Here is a 27,536-nt window from a genome sequence, read left to right as displayed (position 1 = left end):
TTTGCAGGACAACTCTGCTGATTCACCAACATCGGCTGCAGGATCTGACTACCCATTCAGGAAGTGGACTTCATGGTCTGGATAAAAGTGCACAGACACAGACATCATCCCAGCACTGAGAAACAATTGAGTTTATATATTAACGTAGAGTTTCAGACATGAACGCATACTTATGCTGTTGTCAGGAGTCAGCTCACAGACTCTTGCACGCGTCTTATCACCTGACACCCGACTTCAACTGATCTGTCTAAATCCAGTCCAACTCCTTTTCCATGTTTTCCACTCCCATATCCTAATCCATCTCCTTCTTTTGCGTTCTTCCTTGTTCCGTCACCTTTACTCCCATCTCCTAGGTGGGATCTCCACTGCTATTTTGTTCACCTCCTTTTTCTCCTGACATAGCTGCCATCCTTTCAGCACCTTCTCTTTCAGCCTTGGCCTTCCTGGCCATCTAGTCTCTTTCAGCTTGGGCTTTACGGGATGCCTCATCTCTTTCATTTTGGGCCATCCTAGCCACCTCACCTTGTTTTTCCTGAGCTTTTCTGGCTGCATCATCTTGCTCAACCTGTGTCCTCCTGGCTGCTTTTTCTGGCTATGCCCTCCTAGCCACCTCACCTTGTTCAGCCTGAGCCCTTCTGGCCGCCTCTTCTCTTTCAGCTTGGGCTTTCCTGGCTGCTTCATCTCTTTCAGACTGTGCCCTCCTGGCCACTTAATCTTTTTCAACCTGGGCCTTCCTGGCAGCCTTGTCCTTTTCCCTCTGTAGTCTGGCTTTCTCTTCCGCTAAATGTCTGGCTAGTTCACCTGCACCAACACCTTTCCCGAAGACACTGGGATCATCTGTATCAGTATCAGTATCAGTTACAGTATACACTACAGGCAAAATTCACAATTGTAAAATGGACATGAACAGAAAACATCCATTCATCAGGTGTTTGATTTAAGATTTCCATCTTGTTAGCCTGTTAGATATTGTTTTGCTTCATTTTGAACATAGTGTGGTCAATTAGTGTATTCTGTGAAATGAAGTGTTGTTTTCTCTCTCATGTTAATTAAGGCTGCATTTATTTGATGAAAATACAATACAAACAGTAATACTGTGAACAATTATTACAATTTAAAATAACTTCTTTCTATTTTAATACATTTTAAAATCTATTTCGATAGCAGAGCTGAATTTTCAGCAGACATTACTTGATTCTTCAGTGTCACATGATCATTCTAATAGGCTGATTTCCAATATGCTAGAAACATTTATTCTTATTATCAATGTTTAAAAGCCCTTTTGCTGCTTAATATTTTATGATCTAGGGAAGTTGAGAACATGTTCACCTCCTCTACATCCACTTGATATAACCCAACATCTTCTGGGCCAACATCCCTATTGCTGAACAAGCACCAAATTTTTTGTAGAGTTATCAGTTCCATCTCCATAGTCAAGCATTTCTCCATCCTGGTAAGAGTAAATTGAAGTGCATTACTCTCAAAGTCTTGTTGATGACATTGAGGCTGTTTAAGTGAGGGCACTTACTTTGCAGAGGAGGATTTGGGTGTTAGGATCCTTCATCTTCACGTCGAGTTCAAATTCTGCGGTGCAATCCGTTTTTCCCTTCTCTGTTTCATGCTCTGGATTTTCTCCAGTCCACATACTTGAAGACAGAAAAATAAATAGTGGAGATTTCTTATACTTTATATGAAAAAAAAAAAAAAAAAAAAAAAAACTGTGGTGCGCAAATGACTAATACTCAAAGCAGACTTCTGGTTAAAGTTTTATCATCATCCACCTGAAGTCAGTGACTCCAAATTCCTGACAAATGCCTTCATAATCTTTTCTGGCTGCACTCAGTAACACCTCCCAGAACCTCGGATCGATTTCTCCTTCTTTCCATAGTTTTTCTTTTCTTTTCTTTTCTTTTCTTTTCTTTTCTTTTCTTTTCTTTTCAAAACCCTAAATGTATTTAGTAAGATTACAGATCAGACTGGTGGTTTTAGTTACTTGGTTACTAAACTATGATTTTGATGTTATATATTATTATTAATGACAGATATTATTATTAATGACAGATAAAAGACAGATAGCAGTAATTATCCCATGATGTTCAGTTTTGTAAAACAATGGAATATGTTTTCCTAAACAATACAGAAACAAGGCCATCAAATATGAAATGGCATATTGATGTTTCATGATCTTCAGAGTCTGAAGCTGTGGGTTTGTTGTTGACCACATGATGGCGATGTTTAATCACAGCCTTGATCATGAGTACTGCCTGATCTTCACATCTACAGTACTAAACTGCTGGAACAAAGCAAAAGTAAAATAAATGATTTAGATGGTTTTAAGAATTTTAAGATTAATCCCAATTGGACATTATCATATTTCTGATATTTCATGGGACATTATACATTATTTGGACAGACGTGAGCACCACTAGCACTGTTCCAGTTTGCAGTATGTTAGAAAATTTAAAAGAATGCAAATAACAAATTATTATAAAGTGTCCCATCTTCATAGCAAACAGAAGATTAACTGTATGAGGTGCATTTATTTTTCTCGTTCTACAGTCAGACTTTTGTTGTTGTCACTGAGAGCATTATTACTATAAGATCTTATCGCTGATATGTGTGAATAAGACATATGAAACGCTATTTGCCAGTCATATGTCCCATACCACCTTGTGAACATCACGCGTTTGCACACCCTTCACGAGATTCAAGGAATATACCCTATGTAGAAATGTTTATAACCACATGCTAGAATACCAGTTTACTATTTTGATGCCTATCTAGTAGTCAATAACCAAAAACTACACCAGTAACTGATCCAGTGAACCAATAAAGATATATTAGGAGGTGATATTATACATTTTGCACGTAAAGTAACACAAGACTCACATTAAATCTTTTTAATGGTATGATACAGTAAGGTATATGATCCTTACCAATCATTTTACAAGCATTTTACCCCTGCTTTTGATTTTTTTGGTCAGGTCACATATCTCATAAGTTTATTATAGATGTGCTACCAGAGCAATTACGCTTTAGCTTAGGAGAGCAAATCATATTTAATTATTATAAAACTGAGAACTGCTACATGTTAACTGTTTACATGAAAAATTAAAGCACTTTCACTGATAACACACTCAACTTAAAACATACGTTTAGAACATCAGTGTGTTTTAGAAGAGCACTACAGATCCTTTGCTACATTAAGTTCTTATAAAACCATCTTACTCAGTCTGATTCTGGCAATTACATGTTAGAAAGCACTTTAACATTGTGTGATAGCGTCTAAAACACTTTAGTGCAATCTGAGCATCACAACATCAGTATCATCTGGAATCGTATCTATATTTAATATGCATCAGAATCAGATCTGTGGTTGGGTATCTTCCCATACAAGTCAAACCTGAAATCTGATATTGCTATTTTATTATTTATGTTATTTATTAATAATGATTCATGTGTAATATTGGATATTTCATTGTTCCTGACTGAAAAAAATAAAAGAAGTAAAAGAAGTAAGAAGGAGAAGCAACTCACCTTCACGTGTAGCTAACTTGCTCTGTCAACACAACCATGTTCAACTCCCACAATTTATTGCAGTCTCTCCCTTTTGTTCAGTAATGAAACAGTAGTGGGCCAAATTGAAACCTCTCAAGCACTGCAGTCTTATTAGCTGTCACATTAAATCTGTTATTTGGGTGAGGTTTACAGTTGCAAAGGGACGGAGGTCCTGTCCATGGTTCATGGTCATACTTATTCTCTAAATAGTGTGATCTAGTCATTAGCTACACGATTTAACACCATGTCTATTTAATGACCTTACATCAGGATGTGTAAAATAAGAATTAAGATAAGTGATGTTGGAAGGCACCACAATAACAGCTCTCATCTCAGTAGGTCATTATATTTTGTCTGGTAATGTTCCTTCAGATATGAAAGTCTATGTTAAATTCTCACGTGAATGGGACGTGCTATTTATAATTCAACTATGCACAAATAACATTATATTGATCTAATGACTTGTGTGCTGGGAAAGCAGCCCCAGAAAGTGCCTTTTCACATGCACAGGAGCTGGCCGCACTTTACATGCCCACACAGTTAAACAGTTCTCACAAACCAGTGGTCACATTATCTGGGCCCAATAAAACACAGATATATAATCTTATAAGTTTAAACTTTGCCCTGAGACCAACAGTGTCATGCAGTGATGACTTATTTTTTAGGCCAAAACCAAGAAGTGAGTTTTTACACTTACCATCCATTGTGCCTAAGTAAATAGTTTTTGGTCAGTGGTTAACACAAGCTCAAATGATACATGTGACGATGATACATTTTGTGATAAAATTTTGTGTTGTGTACTACACACTTGCTTTATGATAGTGGTTTAATTTGCAGTTACTAGTAGGTCAGGGATGCCTGACATTGGAGTTGGTTTTGTGGGGAACCGTGCTGAGACTGGAACAATTCATGCTGCAATTTGAAACAGTTTTATCCATGTTCTCACGCTATCGCAGACTTTGAAGCCATGTCCCTGTACTGCTGAGTGCTACATGTACTGGAATATTCTAAACTGTAGTTTCAGTGAAAAGGATAATGCTGGGGAATGTAACTGAGAATAAGTGTGGAGCTTTTTCAACCATGTCCAAGAAGAATATGCAGTTGAGTTCGCTATTTCAAAACTACATTTCATTGGGGATAGCATGATAAAAAAGGAAATAATAATATGCTAGAAATTATGAAAATGTTTATTTGCATACAGTGAAGTCATTTACACTTACACTCCAACTTCTTTTGTTTTTAGCAGTACACATCACTTGGTATAGTAGCAGATGTTATGTGCAGTCAATTGCAATCCACCATAGCTATGTTCATTTATATGCATGAACTGTCCTAGCTTCAAATGTATGCATGAAATTAGTTGTGGCAGAAGCAGAGCAAAAACGGCAACGTCCAGCGGAGTACAGATCAATCTTAAATGTAAAGTAGAAAAAGGAGAAAGGATAAAATTAATGACCAACTATTCTATAAACATTTAGTTCTTTGCAAAAGCTGAATAAAAAGATACATTTGTAGAAGTGATTTGAGTTACATATGTAACATATGTAATGCACTGGCCAGGGTTCTTCACCTACTTTTTCAGAAAGCCAAATTATCCAAATCAGAATCAGAATCAGAATCAGAAAGAGCTTTATTGCCAAGTATGCTTACGCATACAAGGAATTTGTTTTAGTGACATAAGCTTCCAGTACACAGAGACAACAACACACAGAAAAAAAAAAGAGATGTACAAATTGGCAAATAAATAAGTGTATAAACAATTGTGCTATAAATGATAATGGAATAGGATTGAGTGAGATGCAGGAATGTTCTAGGATGGAGGGTTAACAAATAAATATAAGGATATTGCACGTTTATAAGCATAAGTAGAGAAAATTTAACTGTTCATGAGGTAGATTGCCTGGGGGAAGAAACTGTTCTTGTGCCTGACTGTTCTGGTGTTTGCGGCTCTGAGGCGCCGACCAGATGGCAAAAGTTCAAAGATGGGGTGACTTGGATGTGAGGGATCCAGAGTGATTTTCTGAGCCCTTTTCCTCACTCTAGATGTATACAGTTCTTAAAAGGGTGGGCAGGGGAGCACCAATAATCCTTTCAGCAGTCCGCACAGTTCTCTGTAGTCTTCTGATGTCTGATTTTGTTGCTGAACCAAACCAGACAGTTATTGAAGTACAGAGGACAGACTCAATGACGGCTGAGTAGAACTGTTTCAGCAGCTCCTGTGGCAGGTTAAACTTCCTCAGCTGGCGAAGGAAATACAACCTTTGCTGGGCCTTTTTAACAATGGAGTCAATGTGATTGTCCCACTTCAGGTCCTGAGAGATGGTGGTTCCCAGGAATCTGAATGACTCCACTGCAGTCACAGTGCTGTTCATGATGGTGAGTGGGGAAAGTGCTGGTGGGTTTCTCCTAAAGTCCACGATCATCAAAGACTTATATAGACTTATACTTATATATATATATATATATATATATATATATATATATATATATATATATATATATATATATATATATATATATATATATATATATATATATATATATATATATATATATATGTATATATATATATATATATATATATATATATGTATATATATATATATATATATATATATATATATATATATATATATATATATATATATATATAATTGTTAGATCTTAGCACTTTGACTTTCATGATTGAAGCATACTTTATGCTGGTCTCAATGTAGGTTCTCCAGACTTAATTTTATGTTATTGCTTTTCAAAGATAAGTCATGTTGCAATTGATAATGCAAGTACACACAGTATTCCATTTTGTCAAAAGTGGAGAGAACATAAGTGTAATCTGTTTTATACAATTAGCTTTAGTTTGTTTATAAAAAAATAAAAAAATTAAAATAATTCCGAGTGCTTCTGAACTCACCACAGAGATTTGAAGAGAAAGTGCTCTACTGCATCAAGCAGTGCGGCTAATTTGTCAAAATCAATCTGTGACCGCATGAAAATGATTGAGTGTCCATATTTTCCCCACAGGTCACTTTTTTGCCAAGCTCTGGCATAAACTGTAACCCATTTGCATTGCGTAACCATGCTCAAAATTATTAGCAGTGTGACTCATTCACAAAGGAGAAACCAGCATGTAAATCAGGTGACTTTGGCAAATGGTTCTCAAGCCTTGAAATGATCACTGCAGCTGTCAAACCTTTCACTTTTAATGTAGAAGAACATTCTGCCCTGCCAAATGGGTTGATTGCCACCACTTTGTACTCACCACTATCTTCAGGCCGAACTCTGAGGATGTACATAGAGCAGATGGCAGATGCATTTGTAATGTACAGTAGTAGTTGTTGTCGGAGTTGATGCAAATCCCATTATGGTACCATGTGATATATGGGGTGGGGCAGCCACGGACAGCGCAGGTCATGTAGCACTGGTATCCTTTTGGTGGAGTGTGGAGTTTCAGTGGAACCACGATGGACGGTGGCCTTTATATGGAACTAGTTTGTGGGAATGAGAGAAAGAAAAGATCTAAGTACTTCACATTGTGCAATACAATAAGCTGCTGTCCACCTTTATTGTTGTTTACTCCCCATGTTGGTGATTCTGAAGGATCAGAAAGTCCCATTTCATTTTTTGCATAGATTCTGAAGTGATATTCTTGACCTGGTTGAATGCTGGTAGTGTAGGTAGTACAGAAAAGGTGGTCGGCTATTCTGTGCCAAATCTGTGTGTTGGAGTTATATTCTTCCACCATGTAGTGCAGTCAGTCGTCTTTGTCGTGGTCTGTAGATGGATCCCATGAGATAATGACTTTGCCATAAACTACCTGTTCTAGCTCCACTGGGCCTGGAGACTTGGGCTCATCTGTAGCCACATAAAGTAGGATTAATTTATAGGAATATATCTGCAATAGTTTCTTTCACTTATGAGTAAAACTTTGTTTCTTTGACGTGTTCTTTTCAGGTTTGTTGACTCTGAAGATGTGGTCTCACTTAGGCTTAAAGCATGCAAAATTACTTTAAACTCTGCAATGAATATTCACAACAGATTGAATGCAGCAAAGAACTAAACTTGTTTACATTGTGTGATCACAGCTGTATCATTTATATAAAATGTAGCTTACCTGTTACTCTGATCTCAAGGTCAAAGTTGGCTTACCCATTTGAGTTTTTAGCTACAACGGTGTAGACTCCAGAATCTGAGTACTTTGAAGAGGGTATGTCAAGCATGCAAGTGCCATCTGTATGAACGATCTTGTTCCAGGGTGATACAGGTTCCCCATTCTTTAACCAGGTAATGTTTGGAGGTGGAGAGGCCTGTGTGCCGAATATGAATTTGTTTTCTATTTGAAGAAGATATTTAACTATATAAACACAATACGTGTTTCTTGATTTCACAACCACAAAGATTTCAGGATCTTTGAAATGGGGCTTCACTGAAAATGATTGATCGAAATCAGTCAAGTTGTTTGAACTGACTTGATTTCTTAATAATGTGTCTGTGACTTCCTGTTGGGGTTTTTAGCGCAGATCATTACAGAGGGAGCACTGGGTTCTCCAGGCCCAGACATAATAATGGCTGTTACTCTGAACTCATACTCTGACCCCTCTGACACATCCTTCACTGCATACTTTAGAGCTGTAAGAAGTAGAGACCACTTCTATGTATTTTGAGGGCTTTGAACTTTAAGTTAGGTGCTTGGTAATGGGGATTTATTGATTTGTCCAAGCAGTTGTTTTCCAGACTCAACATTTATTAGAGCTGTAAGTCAGTGCCCTTCTTTCAGTTTGGAGCTCTGAAAAATACAAATAAAAAATACCTCGGATAGGGTCCTTTACTGGGTTTAGAGTCACCCACTGTTTTTTTTTTTTTTTTTTTTTGCATTTCTCTAGCTGGTAGCCCAAGATTTCAGTCCCTCTATCTTTCTCTGGTGGGGTCCATGTAAGGTTTATATAGTTTTTGAATGCACTGACCACATTTGGCCTGCCTGGTGAACCAGAGAACACTGCCAACACACAGGTCATATAAATATCAATGACTTCAGTACTTCTCAATATGAAAAAAATTGCATTAAAACATAAGGAGTTTACTTAAAGAGCCAGCCATGATTTTTTCAGTCTCCATCGCTTCACTTCACATCACTTTAGCATCTTTTAGCATAGCGCTGAATTCCACATCAGGAGCTGTAGGGCAATGATTCATAAAATGGATTTTTTTCAATATATTATTATTATTTGAAATGCTGAAAGTGTAATGCTTTCTTACTTGCTAAGGTAATTTTGAAAATGTTGACATCTTCAAAATCCACTTGGTATAGCCTACCATCATTTAAGCCAAGTTAATGCTTAACTTGTATTTATCACCAGTTTTCTTCATATTGTGCTTGGAGGAATCATCAGTGCCATCATCATTATCCAGCATATCACTGTCCTGGAAAGAGTGGAGAGTTTTAAAGGGGAAGTGAAGCAGTCAGACAAGTTTACATAATTTAGTAATATGACTTCCACTTTAAAGGGATAGTTCACCCAAAAATGAAAATGAGCCCATTTTTTTTTACTCACCCTCATGACATTTTAGGCTTATACTAATTTGTTCTTTATTAACCCCCTGCAGCCTTGTGGAATTGTTTTATGATTGTTGAATGCACTGTTTTCGGCCCGCAAAAACACCATTCACTGCCATTATACAGCTTGGAAGAGCCAGGACAATTTTAACCCTCTGGGGACGGATTGGGCGGTACCGGCCAAAATGGCATACTTTTACAAATGTGTAGTTATCTCTAAAACTATTAATGCTAGAGAGATGCGTTTTTTTTTTTGCCGTCTTCCTCAGATTCCACTGAAAACAGCGGTATCCAGTTTGTATATTAAACACTTCCCTTATTGCGCAATACCACTACGTAAACAGACCAATGAAAACGATTGTGTTAGGCAGATTCAACACGCAACAGCCAATGGAAAAATTGCCGCTGGGAGGAATCTTTTTCTAACCCAATCAGAGTCTTCTAGCCATTCAGAGGACTCTGTAGCTCTGCTGTAGCCTTGTAAAAGCTGGCTGGACTGTAGTAAAAGACATGTAATCAATAAGTGTTCAGAGAATCAGCATCAGGGTGGAGAAAGCAGAAAGCGATCTGAGTGTAACAGAGAGCGATCGGAGTATTAGCGAGCACAAAGAGCTAAATTCGAGCGATCGGAGAATCAGCATCACGTGGTGAAAGCAGAAAGCGATCGGAGTGTTAGCGAGCACAAAGATATAAATTCGAGAGAGATACAGCATTATTACAGAATTGTTTTATCAAAATGGCAAGCAGTAAAAGATTTACGGCAGAACAAGCTCTGGAACAATTACTGGAAAGGCCTGGAGAGGCCTTGCTTTGTTCACTGGCATGCCTAGGACTGTTTTTAAAAAAAGTTAATTATTTAATTGTTCTTTACACATTTGATTAAACAATAACACATTTCTGTCAAGCAAAGAGTTTGAAAAATATATTTTTTTTGTTAAAAAACTGTTCAATATTGTGTGTTTTTCAGTAATAAATGACACAAATCTAATTTTTGTTTTTGAAATTCTCTAACTTATTGTACAATTTTTCACTCATACTTCCTTTATAAACATATTGCATGCATGCTTATGGTAGCTTAGGGTCTTCTGAATCCATAGATACCAAACACAGGGTGTTCCATCTCCTTTACATATGATTTATAAGCCCAAATATAAACATAGAGAAAACAGACCAAAAAGGGCTTAGTCCCCTAAGGGTTAAATATAACTGCGATTGTAGAAAAAGTTAGAAAAAGTTATGTTTTGCTTTAGTTTTTGGTCCAAGGGCATCTTGCAATTCCACAGCATGTGACGTCACGGGATTGGATTGCTCCATTGGCCAGTGAAGTAATATAAACATTTCTTTACTTTTTGAACACACAAATGTGCTTCGTTTTCACAGTAATTGATGAATATTCAAACCCAAACTCTCTAAATCAAGAAGTTTTGATAGTGGTGTCCCAAACATTGTTTTCATAATACTAGGTGTAATGTGATGCAAGCAAAAACACTTCATATTATACCATTCATGTGGCATTTTTACTGATATGGCAGGCCTTTCAAACATGTTTGCATTACACTGGCTCATTCGCCAGTAATGATATTTTATGTTCACCTGCGAATACCATGCTTACCTGCTATAACTAATATCCTAGCAGAACGATCGGCTTCCTCAAGTTTATTTAAAAGTTTATTATAGTTTAAAACCTTGCCATCTTAAACATTAGAGTGTTTAAAGCCATTCAGCTCAAGACAGTGCTAAGGAGATTTCAGTGTGATTTCTGAGGTTCTGTTTGCATGAACAGACACAAAAAGCAGCAGCTCGGACAGCATATGCAAGTACCAGTTTTAGCTCTCTTTCTTGTCTTCTTGAGCAAATGGACACACAATTATGTCAGAATGGCTGTCTTGATGAGTCTCCACAGAAAAGTGTATTTTTTCCGACCTACTCTTAAAACTTAATTTCTTACATTAATCGTGTTTGTTATAGTTTTTTTTTTAAGTAAACATGACAGACTGCTTCACTTGCCCTTTATTTTTATTTTTTTTGTGCTAGATGGAAAAAATATATATTTAATTATTATTATTATTATTATTATTATTATTATTATTATTATTTTTGTCAGTGTGAAACCATTTGAACTTTGTACAGATGTACTTTGTACTTTGTACTTTGCCACTTGTCTTCACTTCAATCAGTTTTATGTTGCCAACATTTTCAACCGCCTGTAAGACATAAAAAATGGGAGTTAAGAAGTAAGTTTAAGACTTAAAAAGAGAAATAGGCTAAAGTACTGTTGCAATTGCAGAAGGTTGCATCAGATGACTAAATTGCTGACCTTTGCTTGTTCATCCTCCTTCCCCCTTTTCTTCAGGTTAAGCTGTTTTAGCATCCACCAATACTCAGTGACTCCAAACTCTTTACGGATGCGCTCATAATCAGACTTTTTTGGCTCTTAGCATCACTTCCCAGAATTTTGGATCAATCTCTCCCTCTTTCCTGGGTTTTTCTTTTCTCTTCTTGACATTTCTAGATGGAGGATTTTTACTTACTTTTGTGACTGACTTATATGAGAGATTTCTGAAACACTTGATTCCCTCACAGTTGAGAAGTTAAGCAATTATGTGTTTTTTGTTTTACGTGTCATTTTCCTGAAGTCCTCTGGATCGTTGGTTTGTTCGTCTTCTCAAACAAAACAGAAAACACTATCAACACAGCATGTAAATAAAATGCCCCTCTCAACATTCATTTAATATTTCAGGATGAACATATCCATCTTTTTTAGATTTTCAGTCAAGTTACAGTTGGTGCTGGATCTCCGCTCACCACCGCTTAGAAAATGGCCTCTCTGCCTTCAGTTACAGAAAGGCAACACATTCATCATCTCAGAGTTTATATTTATGAAGAATCTACCTCCCGAAGATTCTACTTTTTCATTATAACTACAGTACATGACTGCTTAACTAACACATAAATGCTTAATCAAATCCACAGTATGTTGGATGTCAATTATTAGTGCGAATTTATTACCAAATGAGCAGAACAAATCTTTTAAATACTGTCGAAAGATATGTTTAGGATTTTTTTTTTTTAATAGCAACACTTGAAATAATAATAATAACAATTGAAGTACCTTGTTGAACTGTCAAGGTAAATGTTTTTTATTTTCTGATGAAATCAGGGGTAGTTTTTCCAAGTGGCAGTTCCTTGACATATGGGTGATCATAACACCAGGCCCTTTAGATCTCTTCTTGATCTCCACTTGGAAGATATATGCTTTAATCATTAAATTGCATTAATCATTACATTATGTGCTTTGTTAAACAACACCAAATGTTTTGTTTTTGTAAATAAGCCACCCACATATACCATATGCTATTCAAAATAGGACTGAGGTGCCATCTTTTTTGCCTTCTCTTGGGATTTATTCCCATAACCACATGAGGGCAATGTTTTCTTGGAAGTTTGGACCAAAACAAATAATGAGGTATCAAAATCAAGGATATGTTTTAGGCATGTTATCTTTATGATTGACTCTTAAAATTGCAGTCTGATGACTCAGCAGCTGCTGAGATTTTGTAGTACTAGAAGCTTTCAAACACAATATGACTAGACTTTTTTTTTTTTTATCTGGGACATATATTAGTAAGCAATTGTATTTAAGCCATTAAATTATGTATAAATATAACTTACCCTGACCAACAGGAATCTCTTCTGCAGGATGTGGCATCTTCAGAATGTGTTTTATCCTTGTTTCAAATCCAGTAGTCAGGAAATGAGAAAACACTATATAAAGATTCAGTTATATATAATAGTTTTTTTTTTTTTTTTTTTATGGCATCACAACCAGCTGCTGTAAATTTGTCGTTAATCTTGTAAAACAACAAATAGCTTCCATATGATCCCATCCACTTGTGGGAATGTGTACACACACTAACTATAAGTAAGTGTTTTGAGAATAAGCCAATTATGAGAAAGTCATATCATTGAGATTAAAATTGTATTGTTATGAGAATAACGTTGTTAGGAAAATAACATGAAAGTGATATGGTTGAGAACAGCAAAGTGGAGCATGAATGTCAGTTTCTTCTGAATAAATTAAATTCTTTGCATAACTACTGAAGTGTTCCGATAGTAATAATTTCTGGTCTGATGCACCACAAGACTTCTTTGTTTCTTTGTTTTGTAAATAAATCAGCTGCTTCCTTTTTTTTAATTATTATTATTTTTTATTTTGTTGCTGTTGCTGTTGCTGCAGTGGCCTATTATTTTGTGATCACAACTTGTAAAATTGTGATTTTATATATATTAATTTCAACCAATATTATCCCTTAATTATCCAAAATATAGCCTATGATTTTATTCTCACAACTTTACAACTTTGTTCTCAAAATTATCATCTGTCATTTAGTAATTAAACCTACAGCATTTCTCAAATTATCATGATTTTTCATTTAGGATAGATTAGGCTAGTCAATGAAACTGCCTTTCCCAAACCTCAGACAGAGTTTGCACCTTTATATAAAGGTGTTCCTCTTTCTTTTTCCTAATGGCCCCGAAGAAGGTATAGCAGGCTGTGACCTTCAAAAAGTTAACCAATAAAGAATTTGATTAGATACATATGGTGCTTAATACTAGACTGGCAGAAAAAAAAAAAATTCCAATTCCAAGATTCACAGGATCCTCAGCAATGCTTTTACAAGGCCAAAGGGGAAAGAAGCAGTTATCCAACATTTGACAGATCATACATGAGTAAAATGAAATTATATGAGCCATAAACTGTTCTTTCTGCCTTAGAACCAAAAAGAAATGACACAATCTTCTGGTGAAAATAAATTTTGAAATGACCTTTTTAGTGTCCAATATAAGGCTTGGAGTATGATGTTCTTCATCACCTCAACATTTCATTCATATTGCTCATCTCTCCTCAACATTTGTCGAACTATCTTGAGAGTTCTGGCATCAAGCTGTACAGTCTATCAAAAAAGCCTCCTCTTTTCACTTTGTCTTTCTGTCTAATTTTTAGCCTTGTGTGTACAAAACAAAGCAGAAAAACAAAGCCAAATAAAATTAATCAAAACAAGTTAAATGCACTTTTTTTAAGATTATAAATCTGGATTACTTTTAATTACGTTTATTAGACCATTGGCAGATTGCAAAATGACAGGCATCTTTTTCTTATGTAAATTAAAGTGTTTGGTGACCAAGGTCACTAACATTAAGGAAGAAAATGTTTTTGGTTAAACTTTATGGTTATACCTATTTAAACAAGAAAACCGTTCAGATATATTCTTCTGAAAAAAGTTTTGCCTCTCAAGTGAATGTGTTTTGGTGTTTAGTTGTTTGGATATTTTGAAAGGAAATGTAAACAAAAATATTGATCTACTTTTATTCTAATTTATTGATTATTTTATTTATTTACTTATATTGTGCAAATTTGGATTGAAAAAAAAGGCTGCATTTTCAAATTGAAGTTTGTTTAATTCTGCACAACACATCCTCCAGTAAACATAATGATCTAAGTTAAGTCAAGAGATGGCATGGATGGGAGTGATTCTCATAGCAGAAAAAAAAATTATGTATGTCGGTAGATGACCACTTACATATTTTTCAGTCCTAACCCTTAAGAGGAAAAAACACAAGAGTGGTGTTGCAAATCGCTCTCAGTGGTTTTTCCCAACGTGGTAATAAAATAATGCGCTCAAAACTCTATTTATAGCCAAATTTGTTTCCATTATTTATTCACAATTCAAGGACAGATGAAATGCATAACTGTGAATTTCTATTAGGATTGGTGAATTATTCCTGATGGTTCCCTTTGCTGCATGTCAAAGAAAATGAAAACTCACCTTTAAAATCTCACTGCTCCCTCATCTTCTGCATCAATGCTGCTTGTTCAGAACACTGGTGGACCGAACGAAACCTTCAATGCAGTCGAATCAATCAGCTGTCACATTAAAGCTTTTATTTGAGATGCTGGGGTTGGGTGGATGTCCAGCCCATGAAACAGATATTCATATTCAAATATCATTTTCTGATCCTGCCAGAATGTGAACCTAACTTTTATTGTTTTGTGTGATGTAAGACATTGCAAAAAAGTTGCTTAACGTCATATTTTGATGTTTATCTTTTAAATTGAAGCTGATCTCAAAGTCTGGCTGCAGAAAGTGTCTACCAAAAAGACATTGTTTATTACTCTCATTGTTTGTCTAAACTGATTATGAACTCCTTCCCGGTAGTTCCCTTTTTTTGCAGAAATGTTATGATTACAATCGAAAAATAGAGTGAGTTTAGCATTAAAGTCATTCATGTGACTTAAATATAGACATTTGCCCTTATAGATGCCTCGCCATTTAAAGTATAGGATTATGATTTCTTGTAACATGACCGAACATATTGCATGTTTATTGGACAATTAAAGTCTATATCAAATGGCTCTTTAATTTGAAGCATTAGTTGCTGGTAAGTGTTATTTGACTGCAAATATTACAGGTGATTTTTCGACCGGTGCATTTCGGTTGTCAAAATATACAATTATTTCTATATTCAGGGTCACATATTGATATGAACGTGGGCCTTGTAAAAAATATATATATTCATGTGGCAGCATGTTTCCCTCACAGCCCTGAGGGAAGGTTTCATTTTACATTGACAGGGGTTTACCAAGCTTGACGTGCCCAGACAGCTTTTCTCAAAATTTGGGGCCAGGCAAATTGCAAGGACCTGTGCTTGAGTTAGCCTTGAGACATGTACGGACTTCAGGAAATTGAGTAAACACAAATGTCACCCCAAGACATGAAACCACCTGATGCCTTAAGCAGCAAAATGAATGTGTATATACTTTAGCAAAGTCGTTCGATAACTTACATCAGTTTTTTTTTTTTTTTTTTTTTTACGAAATCAGCTTTGTAGTTTGCCTATATGGACAGCTAATCTTTGCATTGGGAAAGTAATGTATACTTGAATATCCAAAATGCTTTGTGTTTCATATCTAAAATCTTTTGTAGAATAAATGGAATATTTAGTGTAATAACCTGTGCTAAGATTACCCTACTTTCATGTGTTTTTTTTATTAAGAGAAGTTATCAGAAAACTATATTTGTGTTTTCCATGGATACAGTTCACATTCAAGTCTTATAGGCATAGCAATTAATAGTTCTGATTTTATCACCAATATCTCTCTTATGCCAGTTGTGTAATGCTTTTTGCAGTGCATGTTATATTGTAACTAATGTAGTTTTTCTTGGAGTTGATGCAGTAATGTGGGGAAGCAACGGACAGTGCATGTCATGTACCGCTGATATCCATGTGGTGGACTGTTGACTTTCAGTGGAACCAAGATGCAAGGTGGCCTCTCAAGAGTTATCAAAGCTGATGAACTCGTGACTAGTGGCACTAGAAATGAGAAAAAGGAATAGTCCACAATTACACAAGAGTGAGTAAATGGCAATATTAATATTATGGATAAACTGTTCCTTTCATGCAACAAATTAAGTCATACTGTAATAATAAGGAATTGAGTAATATGACATTTGAATGCAACCTACCTCTCAGCTCATTAACATCCCATGGTGGTGATTCAGAGGGATCAAAAAACCCATATCATTTTTTTGCTAATACTGATGTGGTATTCACAACAAAGTGTTGCAAAACAAACAGTCAGCTATTGTGCACAAGTTTCATGTGTTGGAAACACGTTCTGCCACCATGTAGTGCAGTTGATCATCCTTCCCCTTGTCTGTGGAGATGGAGCCTATGTGATAATGATTTTACCATAAACAAGCTGTTTTAGCACCACTGGGCCTGGAGGCTTTGGTTCAACTGTAGCCAGAAGAAAAATAATGAAAACCGTGTACCCCAAATAATCTTGTAGCCATTAGTGGTACATATTGGGCACATATTTTATTTAGCCATTTAAACAGCCTTAAAAAATTATACTAATTAAAAATATTTGGTTACATATGAATTTACAGGGGTACTGAAAGTTGCTTGTTGACACAAGGGCACTGCCCCTGCTTAGAGCTGCTCCTGCATGCAGCAAGGTCTAATTATTAGTGTGATAAACTGGAACGTGTAGTCACATTCACAGTGGTGATGCACTTTAGTCTGCTTTTTGCTCTCTGCATAATTTATAAAAGCTACTTCAAGCAAGGTTTTAAAAATGGGTTTGTTGGGATTGCACATACAGTATAAGGATGTTGTAATGACAGTGATTTAAAATGCTGTAAGTGAAAATTTGATACCGGCATATCCCTGGCCCCAGTGTAAAGTAATATTTATTTATTGGTAAGTACTCACAATTTCTGTTGCATAGTCATGCTACCACATAATTTAACAGCATATAAAACTCTTTGCAATGTCAAACTTCATTCCAGTTCACATTGAAAATAATATCAATTAATATTTTAAGCCATTTTAGTCAGTTTTACCGAATGTTACAGAATGTTACAGGACATTCTAAAAAGCTTCTTTAATACACCACACAAATTTGAAAATCTGAACAGATTTTAAAACACTAGGCATCCTACATTTGTCAACTATGTAAATAGTTACAGAGAGAGAGAGAGAAAAAAAACTGGCCATGATATATTAAACTATTTAGAATCACACATTTACCAGACCTTAGAGTCATTCAAACACAAACTCACTCAGGAACGTGCCTTTTTGCTGGGTGGCGCATGACTAATTAAAACCTTGTGTTCTAAAATTTTGGAAAAAAATTTAACACGTTTGATATTCTCCGACTGGATGCAATCAAATTCTGAAGGCAACAACAAACTGCTGTTTCTGGTCACTGGACACTGTGACATTTTCTATGAAATCTTTCAACTCAAATCAACTTCAAAACTTGCTCTGCTTTTCAGCAACTAGCATTGACTTATGTAAAATGTAAAATCTAAGCAAAAATCACTTTGCACAAAATGATGAACTTGTGTCTCCCTGGGTCAAACTCATCAATGCTGAGGACTCATCCACACTCGACATCCCCTCGGCAAACTATTCAGACTCGGGTGTTTACTCTAGAACTCTAGTGGACATAGTTGACAGGTAAGTCAGTTGCCTGAATGCAAGTAAAAATATTACTGTATCGGGGGTCTGAACCACTTACCTGATCATGAGATGTTGTGGCTTTTGCCATGAGAAATATTTCATGCTTTAAGAGATGCAGGTTTGAGTTTGGCTCCATTGACATTGTTTTTAAAATGCACCCAATAAATTAAAAGAATATATCAATAACCGTAACACATTTGGTTGATTTCACTTGGAAGGCAAGAATTTGGATGAGATATAGAGCTTATGTCTGAGAGCCTTGAGCTCTCAGACATATAAGCAACTTTCAGTACCCCTGTACATTCATATGTAACCAAAAAAAATGTCTTAGTCTTAATTTTTTAAGGCTGTTTAAATGGCTAAATAAAATATGTGCCCAATATGTACCACTAATGGCTACAAGATTCTTTGGGGTACACGGTTTTCATTGAATCCATTGAAAACCATTGTCTGTGCCTATTTCACATTGACTAGAGGGAAAGATAATACTTAATGTAACTTAATGTAATAAAAAAAAAAAGTCTGTTATGGAGGATTCATAATCTCAGATAGCTTACAGAAGCCACTGTTTTCAGCGAATGTGAAGATAAATTGTATAATTGCAGTTTTAATGGCGGATTTCATGTCAACAGTTACCAATGTACAAAATAATGATGACAAGATGCAGCTTGATGTGCTTAAGTGTTTCGGCTAGACAGCGCTCAAACACTGTTACAAAATACTGCATATTAATGAACCAGAAGAATATGTGAAGCTTTGGAGTATTCCAACCTCAATGTTCTGAACACACAGTTTTTGTGAAGTAAAAGTTTCACACATGTTGGAAACATCTAAATGAAGTAGTTTTATTTAAATAATAAATATTGTTTTATACATTTAGATTTAATACATTACAGAATCAGCCTGACCACATTAGATTTCACCAATGGACAACTGCACAGTTTGACTTTTTACAGCGTAGATGTACATTTTTTCAAATGCTACAGTAACTGAACATCAAAGACTTTATAGTCAGAATTAATAGCCTATGTTATGGTCATGCATGAAAGTTTAGAACGTCTTATTTGAAGGGGCATTTACTTTAATTAGAGATAATTTAATCATAAAACTATTGTTTCCTAATTACATAGATTAAAGGTACTGAAAAATTATTTGCATTTACATTGGACCTTGCATCTGTCTTCAAATGAATGCCGTCTCTCTGGGATTCAAACCCTGTAATTCTTGTGTAATTGTAACTTAAAGATGCACAGTAATTATAATCAAGGTTTTCCAGTTCACTTGCTATACATTCATCTGGCTTATTAGCTGAAAAGTTCATGGCATTGATGCCACTTTATGTCCACTCTTGATTTTTACTTCATCAACTACATAGAGCAGGATGATAGGGTTTTGGAAATGGCAGGTAGCTTGTTAAAACATATAACTCTTGTCTAGTTGAACCAGAAACCCTTTGGTTTTGAAAGTCCTCAGAAATTGGAAAAAAATAAACCTTGACTCACTGGAAAATTTTGCCTGATGTGACAGTTCTGCAAAATGATATGTTCAAAGTGAAATGTCTAGTGAGTGGCGCTAAAAAAGCATTTAATTTTGTCTTAAATGGATGAACATAAATCTGGGAAGGTTTTATTACACCAGTTGTTGTATGTGTTTGAGGCATTTTGGAAATTAAATGTCTGGTCAGGGGCTAAAAAAACAACAAAAAAACAACAACAAAAAAACACCTACACTAAAACCTTACCCTCAACCTGGACCGCAACCATGAGATAACTTATTTGCTGAAACACCCTTACCATTTTAGCTTGATTGCGCTCTTTTATCCTAGTTCATGATTTGTGTTAAACTGCAGCCAGGTGAGTTACCGAGCATGTTTACTAGGTCAGAAAATCCATACATATGAATCTGGTTATGTGATGCGTCAACATGTAGTAGTTTACAAATAATACACTATGGTAAAGGTGTTTTGAGATCATAATATACTATTGTGTAAGGAACCGTAATTTAAAATCTGCCCCTGTGTGATCCTCCACGTGAAAAGCAATTTTAGTTGCTTATTTAATCTGGAAATAGCAGTGAACTGTGTGTGTAGGTACAGTTTTGGGGTTTTACAGACATGTAGAGGCACTCTTTTTAATGGGTTCAGAGTCACCCACTGGTTTGTATCTTTCTTGTTTCACTAGCTAGTTGCCCAGTATTTTGGTTCCTCCATCTCCATCTCTGGAGGAGCCCATGTTAACTTACAGTTTTTGAATGCAACCACCTTAGGAGGGGTGGGTTGACCCGGATCAATTGCAACATGGGTAGTTGAAGTGTAAAAATATTTTCCAGTCAAAGCATTTAGTTAAGTTTTTATTTATTTATGTATAATAAATTTGTTATAATAAACTTTGTTCATTAATGATGATAACTGCAGTCTCTCACAAAGAGTTCCAGCCATGATGCCTTCTGCTCCAGAGGATCACTGATGCTCTCAGAGTTCTCAGCATAGGTTTAGTATATGCATTTCTTGCCATGGGACATGTTTCTGTCCCAAAAGGACAGGTGGTTGGCTGAACTATCCCACACCTTCTTCCACATACTCTGCCCTACCTGCTGAAGCTCGACTAAGTAGTAGGTCACTTCAGAGCCACCGATATCACTTGGTGGATTCCATGTTAGTTCAGTGACAGAAGATGAGCTGTCAATCACTACTACTGGGCCTTGTGGTGGACCTGGTTTGTCTGCAGGGGAACATTAAGTTGTTTGAAATACTTAATGTGATATTTCCATGTTAATGTATGGGTCTGTATGTAAAAGGCAGAAGGTTTATAAATATTCATTTCAGAATGCATTCAATATAATACCGACCACAGTACGTTTTGAGAAGGCCTCTGCAGTACCAAAAGTGTTTTTAAGCTGGATCTTAATTTCCCCAGAGTCAGATTGCAGACAGTCTTTTATCTGAAGACAGCTCTGGTTTGCTTCCTTTACTACTTTTATGCTGCCGCCATCAAAAAGCTCAGTGCCAACCTTAAACCAGATGATCTGTGTCGGGTCTTGAGGTAGTAATGCCATTTCATAAGAAGCAGTCTGGCAAACTTTAACCACCACATTTTTGGAGAACTTGTGTAGGTCTTCAAGGTCAAAATTAGGAAAGATATGTAATATTGAAAGATGTTTTCACCACTGATTCAAAATGAACAATTACTCATACTGTAGGTTTAACAAACGCATATGTAAAACGTATCGTAAAATGAAAAAGAAACTGTTGTCACTGTGTCAGTCTCGCATTCAGTCACTTCAGCCCGCATCTTTGCTGCTTTGTATTGCTAACTTTGTGTACCTCCATCTTTGGATATGCTTGCTTTTTCACTAGAAGACAACTAGCAAAAGGGATAGATGCAATACAAAGAGCAATTACAAAAGACTTTTTAGAGCAATAAATAATCAATAGAGTGTACAGTATCATTAATTCACCTTCTTCCTATCCTTATTTGCTAGCGCTCAAGTTACCGACAAGGTCTGCTGATTCCATACCTATAATATGCAGAGAAATGTTGATGTATAATATAATTACTGATATTATAGTAATAATAATAATAATAGTGTATTATTATTATCATTAAAGGGTTAGTTCCCTGAAAAACTGAAAATGATGTCATTAATAACTTACCCTCATGTCGTTCCAAACCCATAAGACCTCCGTTCATCTTCGGAACACAGTTTAAGATATTTTAGATTTAGTCCGAGAGCTTTCTGTCCCTCCGGCTCGCGAACGAATCACTCGATGTAACCGGATCTTCTTGAACCAGTTCACCAAAATGAACTGAATCGTTTGAAATGGTTCGCATCTCCAATACACATTAATCCACAAATGACTTAAGCTGTTAACTTGTTTAATGTGGCTGACACTCCCTCTGAGTTCAAACAAACCAATATCCCGGAGTAATTCATGTACTCAGACAGTACACTGACTGAACTGCTGTGAAGAGAGAACTGAAGATGAACACCGAACCGAGCCAGATAATGAATGAAAGATTGAAATTCAAATGATATCTAAAATACTGAAATAATAAAATATGTAAAATATAATATGAAAATAATATGAATAATATGAAATAATATGAAAAATAGGCAAGTTATCAAGTTTAAAAAGTTTCCTACAGTAGGTAATCACAGAGTTACCAAATAGAAATGTATTAACACAGTTGGATAAATCAATTATATTTGAGTTATAAATCACATTCCTAAATTACATCCCTTCTCCAGTAAGGACCATTAATCTTGCCAACTGTTCCCCTCAGTCTGGTCATGTGCTGTGTCATTCATACAGTGCCACGTTGTGGCTAAACGTGAATATGGCACTGAAATAATGTTAGCGCTGCACGGAATCACATTAATTGAAATCAATGTACTGATGAGAAAATAAAAGGCTTTTTATTATTTCTTATTTTGTTTATTATAACCGTTATTAATTCTCATGTATTGTTAGGCACACCATCAAATTGTAAACCGTTAAGTCTCCAGACAACAGGCCTTCATCTGAACCTGTAACCGCACCTCAACGGTTTGACACCTGGAAATCCCAACAGTCATAATAAAATGATCAGTGTCATTTGTATGCAAATACAATTTGAAATTTGGGCTTTCACCTCGATATTACTTCTGGCTTTGGACTTTTATGTCAGACTTGAAAATGTATGAATGTCATTTCATTATTAGAAATATCAATGCAACTGTGGTGTCTTTTGTATTTAATGTACTTGTGTGGTACCCCTACCTTACCCTGTGTCTTTTCCTCTAGTGTTTGTTACACTTCTCATCAGGGTGTCTCCAGAGCCATCTCTCCTGACCTTTTTCTCTGCTCTAGAGCTATATCCAGGACAAGATGCAAAACCACCGCTGTCCATCGCACCTGCTGCCTCTTTCTCAGCACTGGCTGTTTTGACAGCCCCAATTCTCTTATCTCTTTTCTTCTGTAGTTTGACATGCTGTTATGCGGCGATCTTAAATTAATAGTTATTAAGATTGATGTGATTTGGAATTGGTAAAATGTACTTAGAAAAAAAAAAATGAGAATATCAATGTGCCTAATAATTATGTATATTTGAATACATTTTTTGTTTATTTTAATTAAATAAGATAACATGGCATCCTCCATCTCCATGGCTTTCACAACCTTTAACTTGATTAGAAAGTACAACACCGGAACTAAAAGAATGGTTACTTATAGTTCTAAGTTAATTATGCTTCATCATAAACAATGTAAGATTGGCTTTAATTTACTCTTAAATTCAGTGGAGAGCACACTGACTTCTTCTACAAATAACTGATAAAGGTTGATTCTGTTTGTGTTTCATTTCCATATAAGATCTCAAGAATATGGAATCATCTCACCATCTTGATGGAGAAACCAAAAGCTCACAGACCAAAAGAACAGCATTGCGTGCACTGAAACCTGAGCTCGGCTGTGTAAGTTTACCTTGTACAGTAGATGAAAATTCTACTGCTGGCATCTAGAAGGTTAAGATCGAGTTCAAAAGAAGCAGATCCATCAAGATTCATATCTGTGTGTTTCGGGTTGAAAATGCTCTTGATAGACTGTGAGTGAAAATATGATTATAATATCATTTCACATAGAAAATATATCTAAAAAAAACAAATCAAAATTGTAACTCTGCTTGCTCTTCTTTTCTCTTTCTTATCAGTTTCTTCAGCATCCAGCGGCTGTCAGTCACTCCATATTCTGCACGGATGTGCTCATAACCTTTCTCATCGCCACTCAGCAAAATCTCCCAGAACTTTGGGTCAGTTTCTTCATCTTTCCTTGCTTTGGTTTTAGGACAAACATTACTGTAGGGTTGAAAGGTAATTCACAGTTGATAAAAGGAAAAGTATGACTATAGGATATGGGATATATTCTGGGAAAGGGTTGAGAAGGATATCAAACTTTTAAACCTAATTTCTTAATTTTTTATGTTTTTTTTTTTTTTTTTTTCTACAACTGAACGTTATTAAAGCTTTGGGGGACAACGTCTCCCCAAAACAGTTAATATCTTAGCATAAAAACAAAGATGCTGTATTTTTAATGCATTAGTAAAAGAGATTGCTAAGGTAACTTTGTCTATATGTAAAGCTTAAGATTTGCAGATTTGCAACACCTTTTCCTTTTCAGGACAGCCTTGAGCTCATTTGGATATATAAATGAAGGAAATCATTGAAGTTTTACCTTGCCCTCTTGATTTCTTCCACACTTACTGGGATCGGCACAGAAAAATATAAATGATAAAAAGTTTTTTTATTTTTTTTTTACAGAAAGAATGGCAAAATATTAGACATTTACAGTAAATCTAAGCGGTTAGATCATTTAAAATGTAGTGGATGAGGGTAACTTAATAAATCGGTGGGAATATGAGGGAAAACATCGATTGGTGTTTTTATTTTCTTTCATGTTCCTTTCTGTCATGATTGTAAATATTGTACATTAATAACCTGTAGGGGTAATCACCAGGGCTGGTAGTGCTATAGGTAGGGTCATTTATCAAACTCATGCAGTGAGAGATTTGTACCTTTGTTTATATACCAAGCAAAATAAACCATTTCTGTTGACAGATGATAAATTGTTTGTAAATTTGCATTTCCGAATAACCGCCATGCTCTTACTGACCATTGATAGATAGGGATCTGCCAGGTGACAAGAGAAGAAATTGGTCTCTACACTGAAACTATTGCCTGTAATTTTTGAAATAGTGCCACTGTCATACCAGGAATTTTCTTGTGGAATAATAGCGAGGCTTCGCTCAAGAAATCATTGAGGTGGAAGGTGATAGAATGTTGTTTTTATTTATTCATTTATTTATTTTTATTTTTTTCGGAAACCATTCGGAAACCATCAGTACACAAAGTAAGACATAGTAAGACAATGTTTGTGGTCACAGTGAATATTATTCTATAACTTGACATACTGCACTCATGCTCCAAGAAGATGCATGTTTTTTTTTTTTTTTATCATTTCTGAAACTGATTCATTTAATAAACTTTAATTAATTTTACCTACAATAAAGTGTTTATACATATTTAATTATTTATATTTAATTATATATATATATATATATATATATATATATATATATATATACTTTATATGTTTAATTTATTATAATAATAATTGTATTAAATAAATAAATGTTGAGAAGTTGCAGGCCTTGATGCTTCAGTCCACAGGTGCTTGTGAAATCTTTTAAAATATATGCAAAGTGCCCTCTGCAAGATTTCTAAATGATTGTATGCCTTTAAAACATGTCCATATTCATCAAACAGGGGTGTGTTTCCCAAAACCATAGTTGCTAACCTGTTAGGAACTTAGTTGGTTGGCAATGGGAAATTGCATTGCAACCAACAAAGTCGCTAACTTGCTAACACACCCCAGGTAATTAAGGTGCTAATCTTAATATCACAACCTCAAAACTTGCCCACTGCCCTCCGTGACTTCACTAATCAAATGTTATCAGTCTGTAAATCATTGATCTTGCATTTCTAGAGTCTCCTAAGATCACTTGATCACTGGTTCCCATCATCACTTTCAAGAATTACAGCTGATGACAATGTTTTCCTGGCACCCTCAATGTAGTTAAAACCCCTGCTGTGCAGATGATTCATTGAAATATCATCTGTCTCTTGAACAGATTCCAAATGCTGTCCGACAGGGACGATCTCAGCAAGTCCCAAGCGTGGTCATGAGTTTGGTCAGACAGTTCTTTTAGCAGTCTTCTCAAAGGTAATGCAAACTATCCCTGTTGGTGCAAAGATTATTATTATTATTTTTTTAAGAAGGATTTGAGCCAGGTGACAGAAAGTGACATTGAGTTAAAGAGGAGCCCCGTCTGTCGCCGATCATTTGTCTTGTCGCGTTTGATGGGAGAAGTCAGCAGGTGTCACTCATATTTTGGCCTCGAGCATTAAATGGAGATCAACACTTATCACTGCAGCATGTAATGCTGACATGTTTTGAGTGATCTCCTGACTCACTGAGTTTTTCCTTTGAAACATAGGTCAGTAAATAAATAAGATGTTTCCCAGGGAACACTTTAAGCAAGGAAGAAATGTAGTTTCAGTACTGAGAATTGCCATTACTTAAAGATTTTCTCTCATATCCACAGTACACTGTAAATTAAGACAAGAGAACGTTTAACATGAAAAGACAATTTTTATGTAAAAATTCAGTTTAATTCAATGTGTTACTTGTATTTTGTAAAAATGTATACTTTTAAGGCAAAGCTTGCTGTACTGAGATCAAGCACCAAAGGTACTAGAACACTTGACAGTGGCTGGGTTCCAAAACATGCACTGTCTACATAGGCTGTTTCAAAAGCATGGCTATGTTGTCTAGGATAAGACAGCAACACATGGGAAATCCCATGGTGCATTGCAAGTGAACTCAGTGAAAAAATCCATTGAAGATTTTAGAAAAAGCAAGATTTCATTAAATAAATAGTATAAATGTAGCTTAATGAACTGATTTACTCAATATTGTGTTTTTTTATGGTTATTATCATGTTAACACTATATTAAAATCAGCTGTAAGTTGAATCTCCCATGCATGTTGTGGGAATTGCTAATTGGACAATGCTGCCAATGTAGAACATTCCAAAATGATCACTTTTGAAGTTCCATTTGAGTTAGGATGTGGCTTTAAGAGACAGCAAAGCAGCTCACTGTGTTTGGGAACAGAGCCAGCATGTCTCAGCTGTGTGAAACAAATAGGAATAAAACTTTAAATGATTGGGAGGAGGGAAACCTATATAATGACTTTGAACTCCAAATGGAATAAGTCTGGATCTTCTTAACAGCTGAATCCCCCTTTTCTGGATAATAATAATGATAATAAACTTTATTTTGTAAAGCGCCTTTAAAGGCAACTTCTCAAAGCGCTGTACAAAAACAAGCAATACAAAGCTCAAACAATAAAAGTAACATCAACAATCAAATGCTAATTAAAAAAAAAAAAAAAAAAAAAAAAAAAAAAATATATATATATATATATATATATATATATATATATATATATATATACATATTATATTTTTATGTATAATTAATTGTCCTAAATTAGGCCATTAATTCTAAAGCTCTAATATTATTTCATTCATTTGATTGTTTATTTTATTTTTTATTTATTGGTCTTTTGCATTTCACATTAACCGAAGTAAATTAAACTAATTTAGCCATCTCAGGAGTTTATATTACAACAATCCCGACAATTCAAAATCAATGAGAATGTACCAGAGCAAGTGCAGGAAAATGTTTTAGAGCTCAGTAAAATTTAAATACCCATCCAGGTGTCTCCTGAGGATGAAATATGTCTATGTTTTGTCTGAACAGTACAGCGTGAGTCATCTCTGAGCTAGCAAATCAAAGA

The 27,536-nt window shown here is 35.5% G+C and overlaps 1 pseudogene; it reads right to left on the bottom strand.

The window, feature by feature from the left end:
• Nucleotides 1-709: 709 nt before the first annotated feature.
• Nucleotides 710-26,857, bottom strand: LOC113051171 (immunoglobulin-like and fibronectin type III domain-containing protein 1; annotated as a pseudogene).
• Between the last annotated feature and the right edge of the window lie 679 nt (nucleotides 26,858-27,536).

The sequence above is a fragment of the Carassius auratus genome, chromosome 31, assembly GCF_003368295.1.
Source record: "Carassius auratus strain Wakin chromosome 31, ASM336829v1, whole genome shotgun sequence".
Lineage (NCBI taxonomy): Eukaryota > Metazoa > Chordata > Actinopteri > Cypriniformes > Cyprinidae > Carassius > Carassius auratus.
Note: the sequence above shows the minus strand (reverse complement) of the source record. Positions and strands in the feature narration are given on the sequence as shown.